We start from the raw sequence: 12389 nt of genomic DNA, 5'->3' as shown, positions 1-12389 counted from the left end.
ACCCGATCTAGTTCTTTATGGCATATGGTTGTAGAGATTGATCTTGGAACAGCTAGCAGATACCTGAAAAAGGCATTTTCCGCTATTTGAATTTGTGTGCAATCGGCCATCCCCCAAATACCAGCACCATAGGTCGCGGTAGAGACACATTTAGCTGCATAAATCTTAAGCAGAGTGTCTATGGGTTTACCACCCAGTCTCTTGGCAAATTGTTTTACTGCGCCAATGGTGCAGGAGAAGGCCAGGTTGCGTGTAGCGATAGCTGTAGTCCAGGTTCCTCTGTTATTAAAAGTGATGCCTAAATATGAAAAAGTTTTGGTCAAGCCTATCTTTGTCTGATTAACCAAAGTTTTGCAGTCTATTTTGGAATTATTTTTTGACGTGCAACACATGGTAAAAGTTTTTCCCACGTTTATCTTCAGACCTCTAGAGCCCATAAAAGTTGAAAAACCCGTTAATGCCTTTAGAAGGCCCACCTGAGTTCGTGACATTATTACGGCATCGTCGGCATAGAGTAATATAGGTGCCGACGAGCCGTTTATTTTGCGATAGTCAACTTCCAGATTAATCAAAAAGTCTGCCACTTCGTTAATATACAGATTAAAAAGAAAAGGTGCAAGGATACAGCCCTGTCGAACGCCCTTTTCTATAGGGAACTTCTTGGTGCGTTCTCCATTTTTTCCATAACGGACCGTTGCTCCTGCACCTCTATAGAGTTCTTTTATAAAATTCAACACGGATGGGTCTATCCCCATATTGGTCAGGGTAATCCATAAGACTTTTGACGTCATGTATAGATTCCCCTTTTTGGCCACCACATATTTGCTAGTTATTAGTGCCAGATTAAGTCCCTGCTCAACTGTGCCCAGCCCCCTCTTAAATCCATATTGGAATTTAGATAGGACCCCCTCAGTTTTGGCCCAGGATTGTAGTTTGGTAAGTAGGACTCTCCCTGCTACTTTCATCAGAGAGTCAAGCAGGGAGATTGGCCTGTAGCATTTGGGGTCCTGTCTATCTCCTTTTTTATAGATAGGAATTACAATGGCTTCCTGCCATGTGGCTGGAAAGCCTGTTTGACTATAGGCATTCAAAACATTTGTGAGGAGCGGGGCCCATAGATCCATGTTTTCTTTAAATAAATCGATAGGGATACCATCTGGCCCTGGGGCTTTAGAATTGGCACTCTCTCGGATGGCCTGCTCAACCTCTAGTGGAGAAAAAACTATATTCAATGGAAAAGTGTCTGTAATGTGTGATACTTTGGGCTGCGGGGCAGTGGCAATGTGTGATAATGTCGCGCAGGAGTTTGACATCGGTAATTCGTCATTTCTGTACAATGCCGTAAAATAACTGACCCACACGTCCTCAACTATAGCTACCTCCAGAGAGTCAGTCTTTCTCTCCACGAAGAACGGGGCATTAACTTCTCTCCAGAATGAAATATTATCCCGAAGAGCGCTAGCCTTGATTAACGCCTCCCAGGCAAGAATTTTAAGTTCGTTTTTCCTAATTTGAAGTGCCTGTTTATAGTCCTGCCTAGCTATTCTAACTAACTTAATATCTTTCGGGAGGGTCTTTACAGCCTGTAAGAGAACTTTATGGGCTCTGGTGCAGGCAGAATTGAACCAGCCGTTTGATCTAACCATTTCAACGTCTTTTCGTTTCCTAGTCAATGTATCATTTATAGTAGTAACTATCTTGTCGTAGGCCACTCTGATCTTATGGGGATTGGGATGTTGTTCCAGACACGTCATGAAATGCTCACGGTCTTTCATGATTACCTCCTTTAAAAAGTTATTCGGGTCAACCTTGGCCCACTTAATGGCATACCCATTTCTTCTGGACAGGGAAATTGAATGACGATATAATTTTTCAGACAGGCTTGATGCGTGGCTATCATAGATGCCCGCGTCAAGACTGATGCTAGTTAGAAAGTGGTCACTCATTACTAGGTCTTTTGTTTTGAAACCCTGTGCAGAACCCTGTTTATTGTTAGACAACAACATAAAATCTATAATGGTGCCTGCCCCTCGACCATGGAAGGTTGGTTGGAAATCGACCGCGGGCTCACAGAGTTCATTGGCATAGCCTAGGTCCCAGTCATGCATTAATTGGTTTAGCATGTTACCAAAAATGGTATGTTCAAAGTGCGTGCTAGGTTCCCCTTTTAGATTTATTATGCCACAAATGTCAGAGCCACTATGAGGACATAAATGACAGTTGAAGTCTCCTACTATAAGGATACAGTCAACCTCGCCCATTCCTCTCTTTAAAATATGAGTTAAATCCTCTATGAGTGCTTTGGCTTCTTATTTCAAGATGTTATTATATAAATTGATCAGAAGAAGGCTCAGCCCTTTCCCTTTAACAGAGAAACCCTGCAGGGATTTACACTCCCTGGTATTAACCTCCTCATTTTCAAATCTCTTCACTGTCAAATTTGCCAGATTAGAAACATACGTACAGAGGCCTCCAGATCCCCTGCCTCGATTACCCCGAATAGACGAGGTGAAGAGGGTACTGAAGCCCTCTATATGGGACTCCTTCTGATCCCAGCACTCCTGGAGGCATATGATGTCCAATTTATCGGCGAAGGATAAGAATGTTTGGTCCTTCGATTTCTTGGAGAGACCCGCAATGTTCCATGATGTTAAAGCCACGCTGGCTCTCCTCGCTATTTTTGTTGTATCTTTCTCCCGTAAATGTGGGCTCGCACTATTAACTGCACTGTGCCCTATCGTATCTCGGGTTCCTATATTAGTTTCCTCATGGAAGGACATGTCATATTCCTCATTGGCATCTATAACGTTGGGCTCCTCAAATGTGGAGCCTATAGCTAATTGATATGAGGAAGGTGATGCCAATGATGCTGATGGCCAAAGGGGGGCGAGATTGGTACTTAGCAGGGTTGGGCTGGTGTGACGGAGAGAATGTATTTTGTTGCACGGGTTGGATGCTCTTCCTAAGGTTGGAGAAGTAGAATAGATTCTATGATGCTGTTTTGCCCCGATTGGATACCCTAGTGGTCAATCGACCATGTCTAGGCAATCATATCTATTTCTTGTTGAAATACCCCTCCAGCCTTCCCAATTAAAGTGTTCTCTTCTAGGAAGCCAAGACCGAGCTTCCCAGTCTCTAGTCCTATTCCTATTTCTGTTCCAGTGGCCCACTTGGCTCCAAGACCAGTCAGGGCCCTCCTCCCAACTAGGGGGTTCTCCATAGTCAAAGGTGTTTGATGGTGGGTAAAAAAAGGAGAGGCGGTGGGCATCGATCCCTCCCTTTTTTGCCAGAGTAGGCCAGGAGCAGATATAATCAACCGTGGCGGAATCGTCGCAGTTGATTATAACGCAATCACCCTGTATGCTTTTTCTTGATTCACCAATCCACGATACTCTTCGTGCCGAAGAAATTCGGCCAGAATTAGGTGGTTGGAACGGTCTATTTATACTCGGCCACTGCAGCACCTTGTTTCTAAGGGACCAGGAAGGTTCGTCTGTGTTTTCCGACAACTCTGGGACCCCAGTAAGGATGACAGTATATGGGGTCGCCTCAGGTGGAAGGTGTGTCGGACGCCTGAACCTCACTCCCTTCTTTCCATCACCCAAAGGCTGCGGAACCAGCCCTTTAGGAGGTATGAGTGGTGTAGCTTTCGACTTGACTGTCTGAGTTAGACCCTTTGACGGACCAGGGGTAGCCTGAGAGGTTTCTTGAGTTGTATTGGGCTTTGCCTGCCCAGATCCTAGAGTAACCTGGGTGGTATCTTGTGTTGTTTTCCGCTCTGGTTGCGCGTTTGCAACTTTTGCAGCTTGTATTGGATTAGCACGGGAGTCAGGTTGAGCTAATTGGGCTGATGTACTAATGACTTTGGATTTCCCCCCCTGCATTAGGTGGGCCTAATGTTTTCTGGGTGAAAGGTGGTGTATTCAGCTTCGCTAGTTGTTTTTCAATGTTCATTAGGCTTCGTTCTACTGGCTGTAAGTAGCGTTTAAGTAGCTCCCCCACACTGTTTAGTAATTGGGTGTTGGATGCACAAGTTTTACATATGCCCCCTGCCGGCCCCATGATGTTTGGGTTCTCGGGCATTCCTGGAAGTTAATCAGAGGGGTATTGCTAGCATTTAGGGGGCACTGGGTGGACAGATTTAAGCCCAGTGTGTGGATATTTGGGGAAGATGTAGATCTGTTTAAGTTGGAGTTAATCTTTTTTTTCTTTGCCCGTTTTGCTATGGCGCCCTCCCTTCTCCCCTTAGCATTTTTTTCCAGAGGTTCAACATAAGTTTGACATTGATGTAAATCAGGTGTTTTTTCTAGATCCTCAGTTAAATCGGAATCGAGGGACAACTGGGTAGCGGAGAGATCCACCGTACTAGGGACGGTGTGGATCACTGCTATGGTTTCAGATGGCAACAACAAGGGAGTGATCGATCCTGGCTGAGCCGGGATTAGGGCAGAAGCAAGAGGGCCCATAGAAGACCTTCTTGCTATTGCCAGCTCATGAGATACCCTGCGCTCCAACATAATTATACTCTGGCCTATCGCATCATTTGTCCTGGTGATAAAAAGATCTATTGGGCCTGTTATCTGAGCGGCGCTCAGCGCTGTTTTGCTTCTAGACCCTGTGGTCATGGCTAAACACAAATGATGATAAATAGAAATATACTGTCACAGAATAACAGGATAAGAGAAATATCAAACTTTCAGACAGCAGAGAGCGATCTGGAATAGAAAAAGCAAATAACGTACCCAGTCCAGTCTTACCAGTCTATAACGGGCTTAAACGGGCCCGCCCTTGGCCCGAGCTTCGCCCGGCGTCTCGCTCGCGTCCTGCGAGACGGGGCTGATGACTCTTTTAAGCGCCTCCTGGCGCTCACAGGTGATGCGGCTCACCGCTAGGGCGTCTGGGAAACGTAGTCCGCCCCACACCGGTCTTCCCTCGGCGGCCCCGCTCCAGGTGGAAAGAGAGGGGCAGGGCAGCGGGAGACAGGCGGGCGGGTCCGTAGCAAACAGCGAGGGTCAGCAGGAAATTCGTGGCATCTGGCAGCAACAAGAGCAAAAAAGATATTCCCCCTCACAATGGGGCTGATGACTCTTTTAAGCGCCTCCTGGCGCTCACAGGTGATGCGGCTCACCGCTAGGGCATCTGGGAAACATAGTCCGCCCCTCGCCGGTCTCCACTCGGCGGCCCCGCTCCAGGTGGAAAGAGAGCGGCCCCGCTCCAGGTGGAAAGAGGTGGGCGGGTCCGTAGCAAACAGCGAGGGTCAGCAGGAAATTCATGGCGTCTGGCAGCAACAAGAGCAAAAAAGATATTCCCCCTCACAATGGGGCTGATGACTCTTTTAAGCACCTCCTGGCGCTCACAGGTGATGCGGCTCACCGCTAGGGCGTCTGGGAAGCGTAGTCCGCCCCTCGCCGGTCTCCACGCGACCCCGCTCCTGGTGGAAAGAGAGCGGCAGGGCAGCGGGAGACAGGTGGGCGGGTCCGTAGCAAACAGCGAGGGTCAGCAGAAAATTCGTGGCGTCTGGCAGCAACAAGAGCAAAAAAGATATTCCCCCTCACAATGGGGCTGATGACTCTTTTAAGCGCCTCCTGGCGCTCACAGGTGATGCGGCTCACCGCTAGGGCGTCTGGGAAACATAGTCCGCCCCTCGCCGGTCTCCACTCGGCGGCCCCGCTCCAGGTGGAAAGAGAGCGGCCCCGCTCCAGGTGGAAAGAGGTGGGCGGGTCCGTAGCAAACAGCGAGGGTCAGCAGGAAATTCATGGCGTCTGGCAGCAACAAGAGCAAAAAAGATATTCCCCCTCACAATGGGGCTGATGACTCTTTTAAGCGCCTCCTGGCGCTCACAGGTGATGCGGCTCACCGCTAGGGCGTCTGGGAAGCGTAGTCCGCCCCTCGCCGGTCTCCATGCGACCCCGCTCCTGGTGGAAAGAGAGCGGCAGGGCAGCGGGAGGCAGGTGGGGCGGGTCCGTAGCAAACAGCGAGGGTCAGCAGAAAATTTGTGGCGTCTGGCAGCAACAAGAGCAAAAAAGATATTCCCCCTCACAATGGGGCTGATGACTCTTTTAAGCGCCTCCTGGCGCTCACAGGTGATGCGGCTCACCGCTAGGGCGTCTGGGAAACATAGTCCGCCCCTCGCCGGTCTCCACTCGGCGGCCCCGCTCCAGGTGGGAAGAGAGTGGCAGGGCAGCGGGAGACAGGCGGGCGGGTCCGTAGCAAACAGCGAGGGTCAGCAGGAAATTCGTGGCGTCTGGCAGCAACAAGAGCAAAAAAGATATTCCCCTCAGGCAGTCAGTCAGGATCTCCAGAGAAGCTGCAGCGAATCTGTCTTGGTGGAGCGTGGAGGGCAATCTGTCTCAAGGAAAGCCCTTTCATCTTCCTCGATGGGTGGTCACAGTGATAACGGATGCGTCTACCCCAGGGTGGGATGCTCATCTGGGGGATCTGGAGATCAAGGGTCTTTGGTCTCGAGAGGAAAAGTTGCTTCACATCAACCTTCTGGAATTGTGGGCGATACATTTGGCGCTCAAGGCCTTTCTCCCTTCCCTTTGCGGTCAATCGGTTCAAGTCCTGACAGACAACACTACTGCGATGTGGTATGTCAACAAGCAGGGAGAAGTAGGGTTGTAGAGAGGCTTTGAGGCTTTGTGGCTTTGGGCCTGGGCTCAGGACCATCGGATTTGCTTGATGGCGAATCATTTGGCTGGGGTGTTGAACGTACTTGTGGACAGTCTCAGTCCGCAGTTCTCCTCCGACCACGAGTGGAGGCTTCATTTGGAGGTAGTTCGTCACATCTTCCAGACGTGGCGGACTCCTCAGGCGGACGTGTTTGCCACTCTCGAGGATGCACACTGCCTGTCATTCTGCAGTCTCCAGTTTCCGAGGCAGGGAGCATTGGGTGACGCTTTTCAGTTGAGTTGGAGCTCATAACCCAACTGAACTGAACCTTTATGCATTTCCTCTCCTACCCTTAATTCCACGGGTTCTGAGGAAGATTCAACAAGACCAGGCCCAAGTCATTTTGATTGCCCGGATTGGCCAAGAAGTGGGTGGTACACAGATCTTCTTTGCCTCTCATCGCACCCTCAGCTCCGTCTCCCTCTCGGGGCAGACCTCCTCTCGCAGTCGCTGGGGCAGGTTCTACACCCCCACCTGCAGAGCCTGCACCTTCATGCCTGGAGATTGAACAGGGCAACCTGAGTTCCTTCTCTCTCCCGCCTGACATGGTGGATGTTATTTTATCGGCTAGGCGACACTCCACCAAGTCCATTTACACCTATAGATGGTCGAGATTCATTAAATGGTGTGGAGAGAGATCCATTGACCCTTTAAACGCCCACTTGTTGAATGTTCTTCAGTTAATCTTTCTTTGGCTCAGCAGGGTTGTGCTGTGGCCACGGTTAATGGCTATTTGTCGGCCTTATCAGCTTTTCTGTGTCTACCTGATCAGCCATCTTTATTTAAGTCTCCTATTGTTTTGAGATTTATCAAAGGCCTTACCAATAGGTTTCCGCCTACTCCCTTTGTTATGCCACAATGGGAACTTAATCTTGTTTGGACTTTTTGATGGGTTCCCAGTTTGAACCCCTTCATAGCTGTCCTTTGCGGCTTTTGTCTTTTAAGACAGTCTTTCTGGTAGCCATTACCTGAGCAAGGGATTGAGAACGTTTCTCTTTTGAATTTTGTTTATTAGTTTCCCACTTCATTTTTAGAAGATGTAGGATTTTATTTAATAGAGTCCTTCTCAGGACCTTCAGACAGTTTTGGCTTCAAAGGTGTTCCACCCAAACTGTCTCTGGCTAATTCTGCATAAGATTTTTCTATTATTCTGGGTAGTTCATGTTGATGTTCTGTTACATCAAATTTCCTTAAGTGTTGACAGGTCGCCACTAATGCTACCTCCCCTTTAATATTAGATAACATTATTGTTGAGACCTGGTCGACGTTTTTCAGTTATTTCACACCTAAATTCAGAGCAGGCTCTGCCCCATATTTGTTTTGAATTTTTTTCAGGACATCTGCAATTGACGGAACACCATGTGTTTTAGTATAGATGGCAGCAAAGACTGTGCCCCAAGTGGTTCAGTCTTCCAGTTGTCGTGTGATCCCCATTGGTAAACAGATTGTTAGGATTCTGTGTTTCTCATAAGGGCTAGTATTTGGAAATACTGCTTCGATTTGAGTAATTTTTTGAGCTATCCAGAATGATGGGATCAGTGTAAGCAGACCCCCCTGTGTCTCCCCCCTGTGGCTGGTATTGCTAGTGTTTGGACAAGAGATATCCATTAATGGAGATGGATTCATACTCCCAAGTTTCTTGTACACAAATGATATGGAAATTAGTGATGGCGAAGAGCCATTCTTCATTATCTAGCTTGCTTTTGTAGCCTGCTATATTCCAGGACAGGAGTATATAAGATACAATGATTATATTGTTGAGAGTACCCTGAAACACTGGATGCTATAAAATTGGGGAGACATAGCCCTGATTATACTGCGGATCCAATACTCCCTGAAGCTACAATTGTACATCATTAACAAGGCCCTTGTTCTCTCCTAAATCAGGTGGCATATGGGATAACTGGTTAGCTGATGCAAGTCAATCACAGGAGTCCAGGCCTGAAAGGGGGAAATTCTGTTATGAGAGAGATAATCTGGATTATTCAGGTGATTCAACATGAGTGTACTATCACAAACAGGAATAGCCAAACTGCTACTAGGGACCAAACCATGTTGCAGGCTCTGTGAGTTATAGAAAAAACCTAGGAGTAGAAAGAAAATGTTGGTAGGTGCTTTGTGAGCCAGCGAAGGTGGAAAACGTAGGTCTCTTACAATAAGTGGGTTATCAAAATTTAGCCCGATGCAGTCACCCTCCGAGGCCTTTGTAGTTGGACCAATCGAATGTTCTTCTCGCCATTAGTAAGTGATTCTGTATTAGGTGCCCCGATCTTGTGTGATTAGAGAGTCAATGCCGAGATTTATCTATAAGTTGTAAGGCAAATTCTCTTTGGGATGCTCTAAGGGCTGGAACGTTAACTAATACTTGAACATATGGACAAGCTGCATGCGGAAGGTCCAATATGCAGTTGCAAGAGTCCCCCTGTGACCGGTTAGATTTTCTCTGTGGACTTCTACTAGAATGGTCTGGACTGGGGGACAACAAGGGGGAAGGGCCTAGTGGTGTGTCATCCAAAGATCTAATCACTTGTGGAAAGTCTCTGTTGCTTGTTTGCTTGACACTAATATTTGTTTGAGACATTGTAGTACTGGGCGTTTTTGCCACTCCATGCCCGGATTTGCCCACAGTTAAAGAGCTGTCCACTCTATGTATCAAGATCTGCTACTCCTTGGCCAAGAAGGAGCCTTCTAAAGGTATTTGTGCTCATTCTACCAGAGCTAAGTCCTCTTCTTCAGTTTTGGTTAGAGGTGTCCCTGTGGTAGACATCTGCAAAGTAGCAACTTGGGTCTCCCTCCATACTTTTGCTAAGCACTATTGTTTGGATTCGGAGTTGAGGTGGGACGGCCATTTTGCTAGTTCCGTGCTGCAGGATTTTTTGGTATAGGTAGGCAGGCACCATCCTCGGGGGGCAAGACTGCTTGGGGATTCAATAAAAAAAGTGAGGAATCCATAGGCAGATGTTTCCATCAGAAGAAAAAGTAACTTAGCTTCGGTAACGCTTTTTCTGGAAGGATAGAGTATCTGTCTGTGGATTCCTCACTGACCCATCCACCTCCCCATTGCCTGTCTGCTTATACCGAAAAATAATCAATGTATATATTATCTAATTTGTTGTTGGAAATATTGTGATATTTGGCACTGGAAAATGTCTATGGTGAAGAATTTTCAGGTTTAGTTATGTTTGTATACTGGGTATACTTGTGAAAATGTTGTAGGTTCACCCGTTTGCTTTGAAGGCATGGAAAAATCGGTGGAACTGACATCAGAGCGCAGACGATGTCTTCTTATGGCTCCAATGACGTCATGAGGAGTCATGTGTGGAGCCGTTCTATTGTGACGTCCTTGTCGACGTGGGAGAGCTGAGGAGAAACATTTCTGTGGAATGCTGCGCATTGGGGCAATTCATCAGGTGAGGAATCCACAGGCAGATACTGTATCCACCAGAAAAAGCGTTACGAAAGTAGTCTATTATTTATGAACATGGAGGGTCAATGTCCCCAAAATATCCACCGTAATTTCAACTGACTTGATAACAATGCCAGAATGTATTTTTTCATGGCTGTTTATGAGCAAGAAGTCAAAAGTCTTTTTACTATGCCCAAGACTGTTGTGTCCTGTGTGACGGCGAATAAAACACGTGCATTTCCACAACTGGGTCATGTGAATTTCTAAGGTTTTTTAAATGCTTATTTCTAACTATAACGTGCCTGAAAGCTATGGTTTCTTCAGTGAATTACTGAGGTTATCTAAATGTTAATTTCTTACTACAATGTCCCTGAAACCTATATTGTTTTTAAGTAAATTTTAAAAAGACATGCATACTTTTTGTAGTGAAAAATTATCTGTAACAGTAGTCTGTTATAAGTTATAATTTAACGATGATTAAAACTTAATTATCACTAATTAACATATAAGTGTGGAAAAAGAGTGACGCAGAAGCTATGACATGACTTTGAATAACAGTGTTCACAGTTTGATTCCCGGCTCCGGCGGCATGTTAGCCCACCACTATGTCACTGTGGGCAATATCTTGCTTAATCTTCCAGATGCCCCGAGTGCCAGGACACCTCTCTGGACGTAGCTGTAAGCTTTACAAATGCTAGCATTTGTTTTTTTATTTAAAACCATAGTGATAAGAAATATTAGCAACATTTTTTTTTTCTTCTATTATGAACGATATTTTTTATATGTGTTCTATTTAGAATTACGGCAATTAATAGATGTTTTTAGTCACAAGAAAGGAAATAACATGGTTTCCGGGTAACAGTTTTGAAGCTCTCCAACATATGTACATATTATGCTGCTTATACGTGTGAGGATCAAAATCGAAACCTTTACCGCTTCACATTTTGAAACTTTTCCCAACACGAGCACAAGTTAAACAGTTAAAACGTGAGAATGTGTCAACTGTAAAAAGTGACATCTAAATGGGCGGAGCCGCATGTTCCTTCCATAGACTACTCAATAACCTAAAATTATATAAACCATACCCGTTGATCGAATAGTTTTGTTTTAGCAAGTTATTTACGCTTCTCCATTCTGTGGTCGAGGTTCCGTTTTCTGGTATCGGATTCTTCTTTTGCGACAACAAAATATATTAGGGAGTTGTACGTTGTTTGATTATAGCGTGGTAGATATTTATAATATGTAGCTATTTATAAATATTTAAAGATTTGTATTTAGAAAAAAGTTTTATTGGTTGTTTTTGCCATTTATATGTAACGTCAGCAGCTTGTATTCAGAAACACTCAGAATAGAAGAAACACTGTTCCTTTTCTGGCTCCTTTGAGGTCGTATACTGTGACTATGTACATCGTAATAATCAAAGTATAGCTGACCTCAGAGGTGTTGGTGACCCGTCGACGCGAAGACTTAAAGGTTTATATGTAACGTGAACAGCTTCTGGTTCTTATTCTGTTTCCCCCCTGGGATCATATAGTGTGAGTATGAATATTGTAATATTCACGCTATATATGCTCTCAGAGGCGTGTCCATTCTCTGATCGAGGTTCAGTTTTCAAGCGTCGGATTCTTCATTTGCGACAACAAAACATATTACGGAGTTGTAAGTTGTTTGATTATAGCGTAGTAGATATTTATAATACGTAGCTATTTATGAATATTTAAATATTTGTATTTAGAAAAAAGTGTTATGGGTTGTTTTTGCCATTTATATGTAACGTCAGCAGCTTGTATTCAGAAACACCCAAAATAGAGTAAACACTGTTCCTTTTCTGGCTCCTTTGAGGTCATAAACTGTGACTATTTGCAGTATGGCGAACCTCAGAGGTGTTGGTGACCCGTTGACGCGAAGACTAAAGATTTATATGTAAAGTGAGCAGCTTCTGGTTCTTATTCTGTTTCCCCCCTGGGATCATATAGTGTGAGTATGTATATTGTAATATTCACACTATATATGCTCTCAGAGGCATTGTTGACCCATCGGCGCGAAGACGAAAGATTTTGAACTCCCGGAGTAAAGAAACTTACACATAGTGCTTTATTTAATGTTCTGATGAAGCGTACATTTATATGTAATATAACCATATTTGTGTTTAACTGTTTTTTACTTGTTATTGTTGTTGTGACTTGAGATGATGTAGTGCGGGAGAGCACTTCTTTTCTACTTTATCTAAAAGTAACTGACACCCTCTTATATTAACAAGAATATGGGGCAACACTTTTACAAACTATAGGTGAGAAAATATAACCTGCAG

Source organism: Lissotriton helveticus, chromosome 4_1 (assembly GCF_964261635.1).
Source record: "Lissotriton helveticus chromosome 4_1, aLisHel1.1, whole genome shotgun sequence".
NCBI classification, from domain to species: Eukaryota; Metazoa; Chordata; class Amphibia; order Caudata; family Salamandridae; genus Lissotriton; species Lissotriton helveticus.
Note: the sequence above shows the minus strand (reverse complement) of the source record.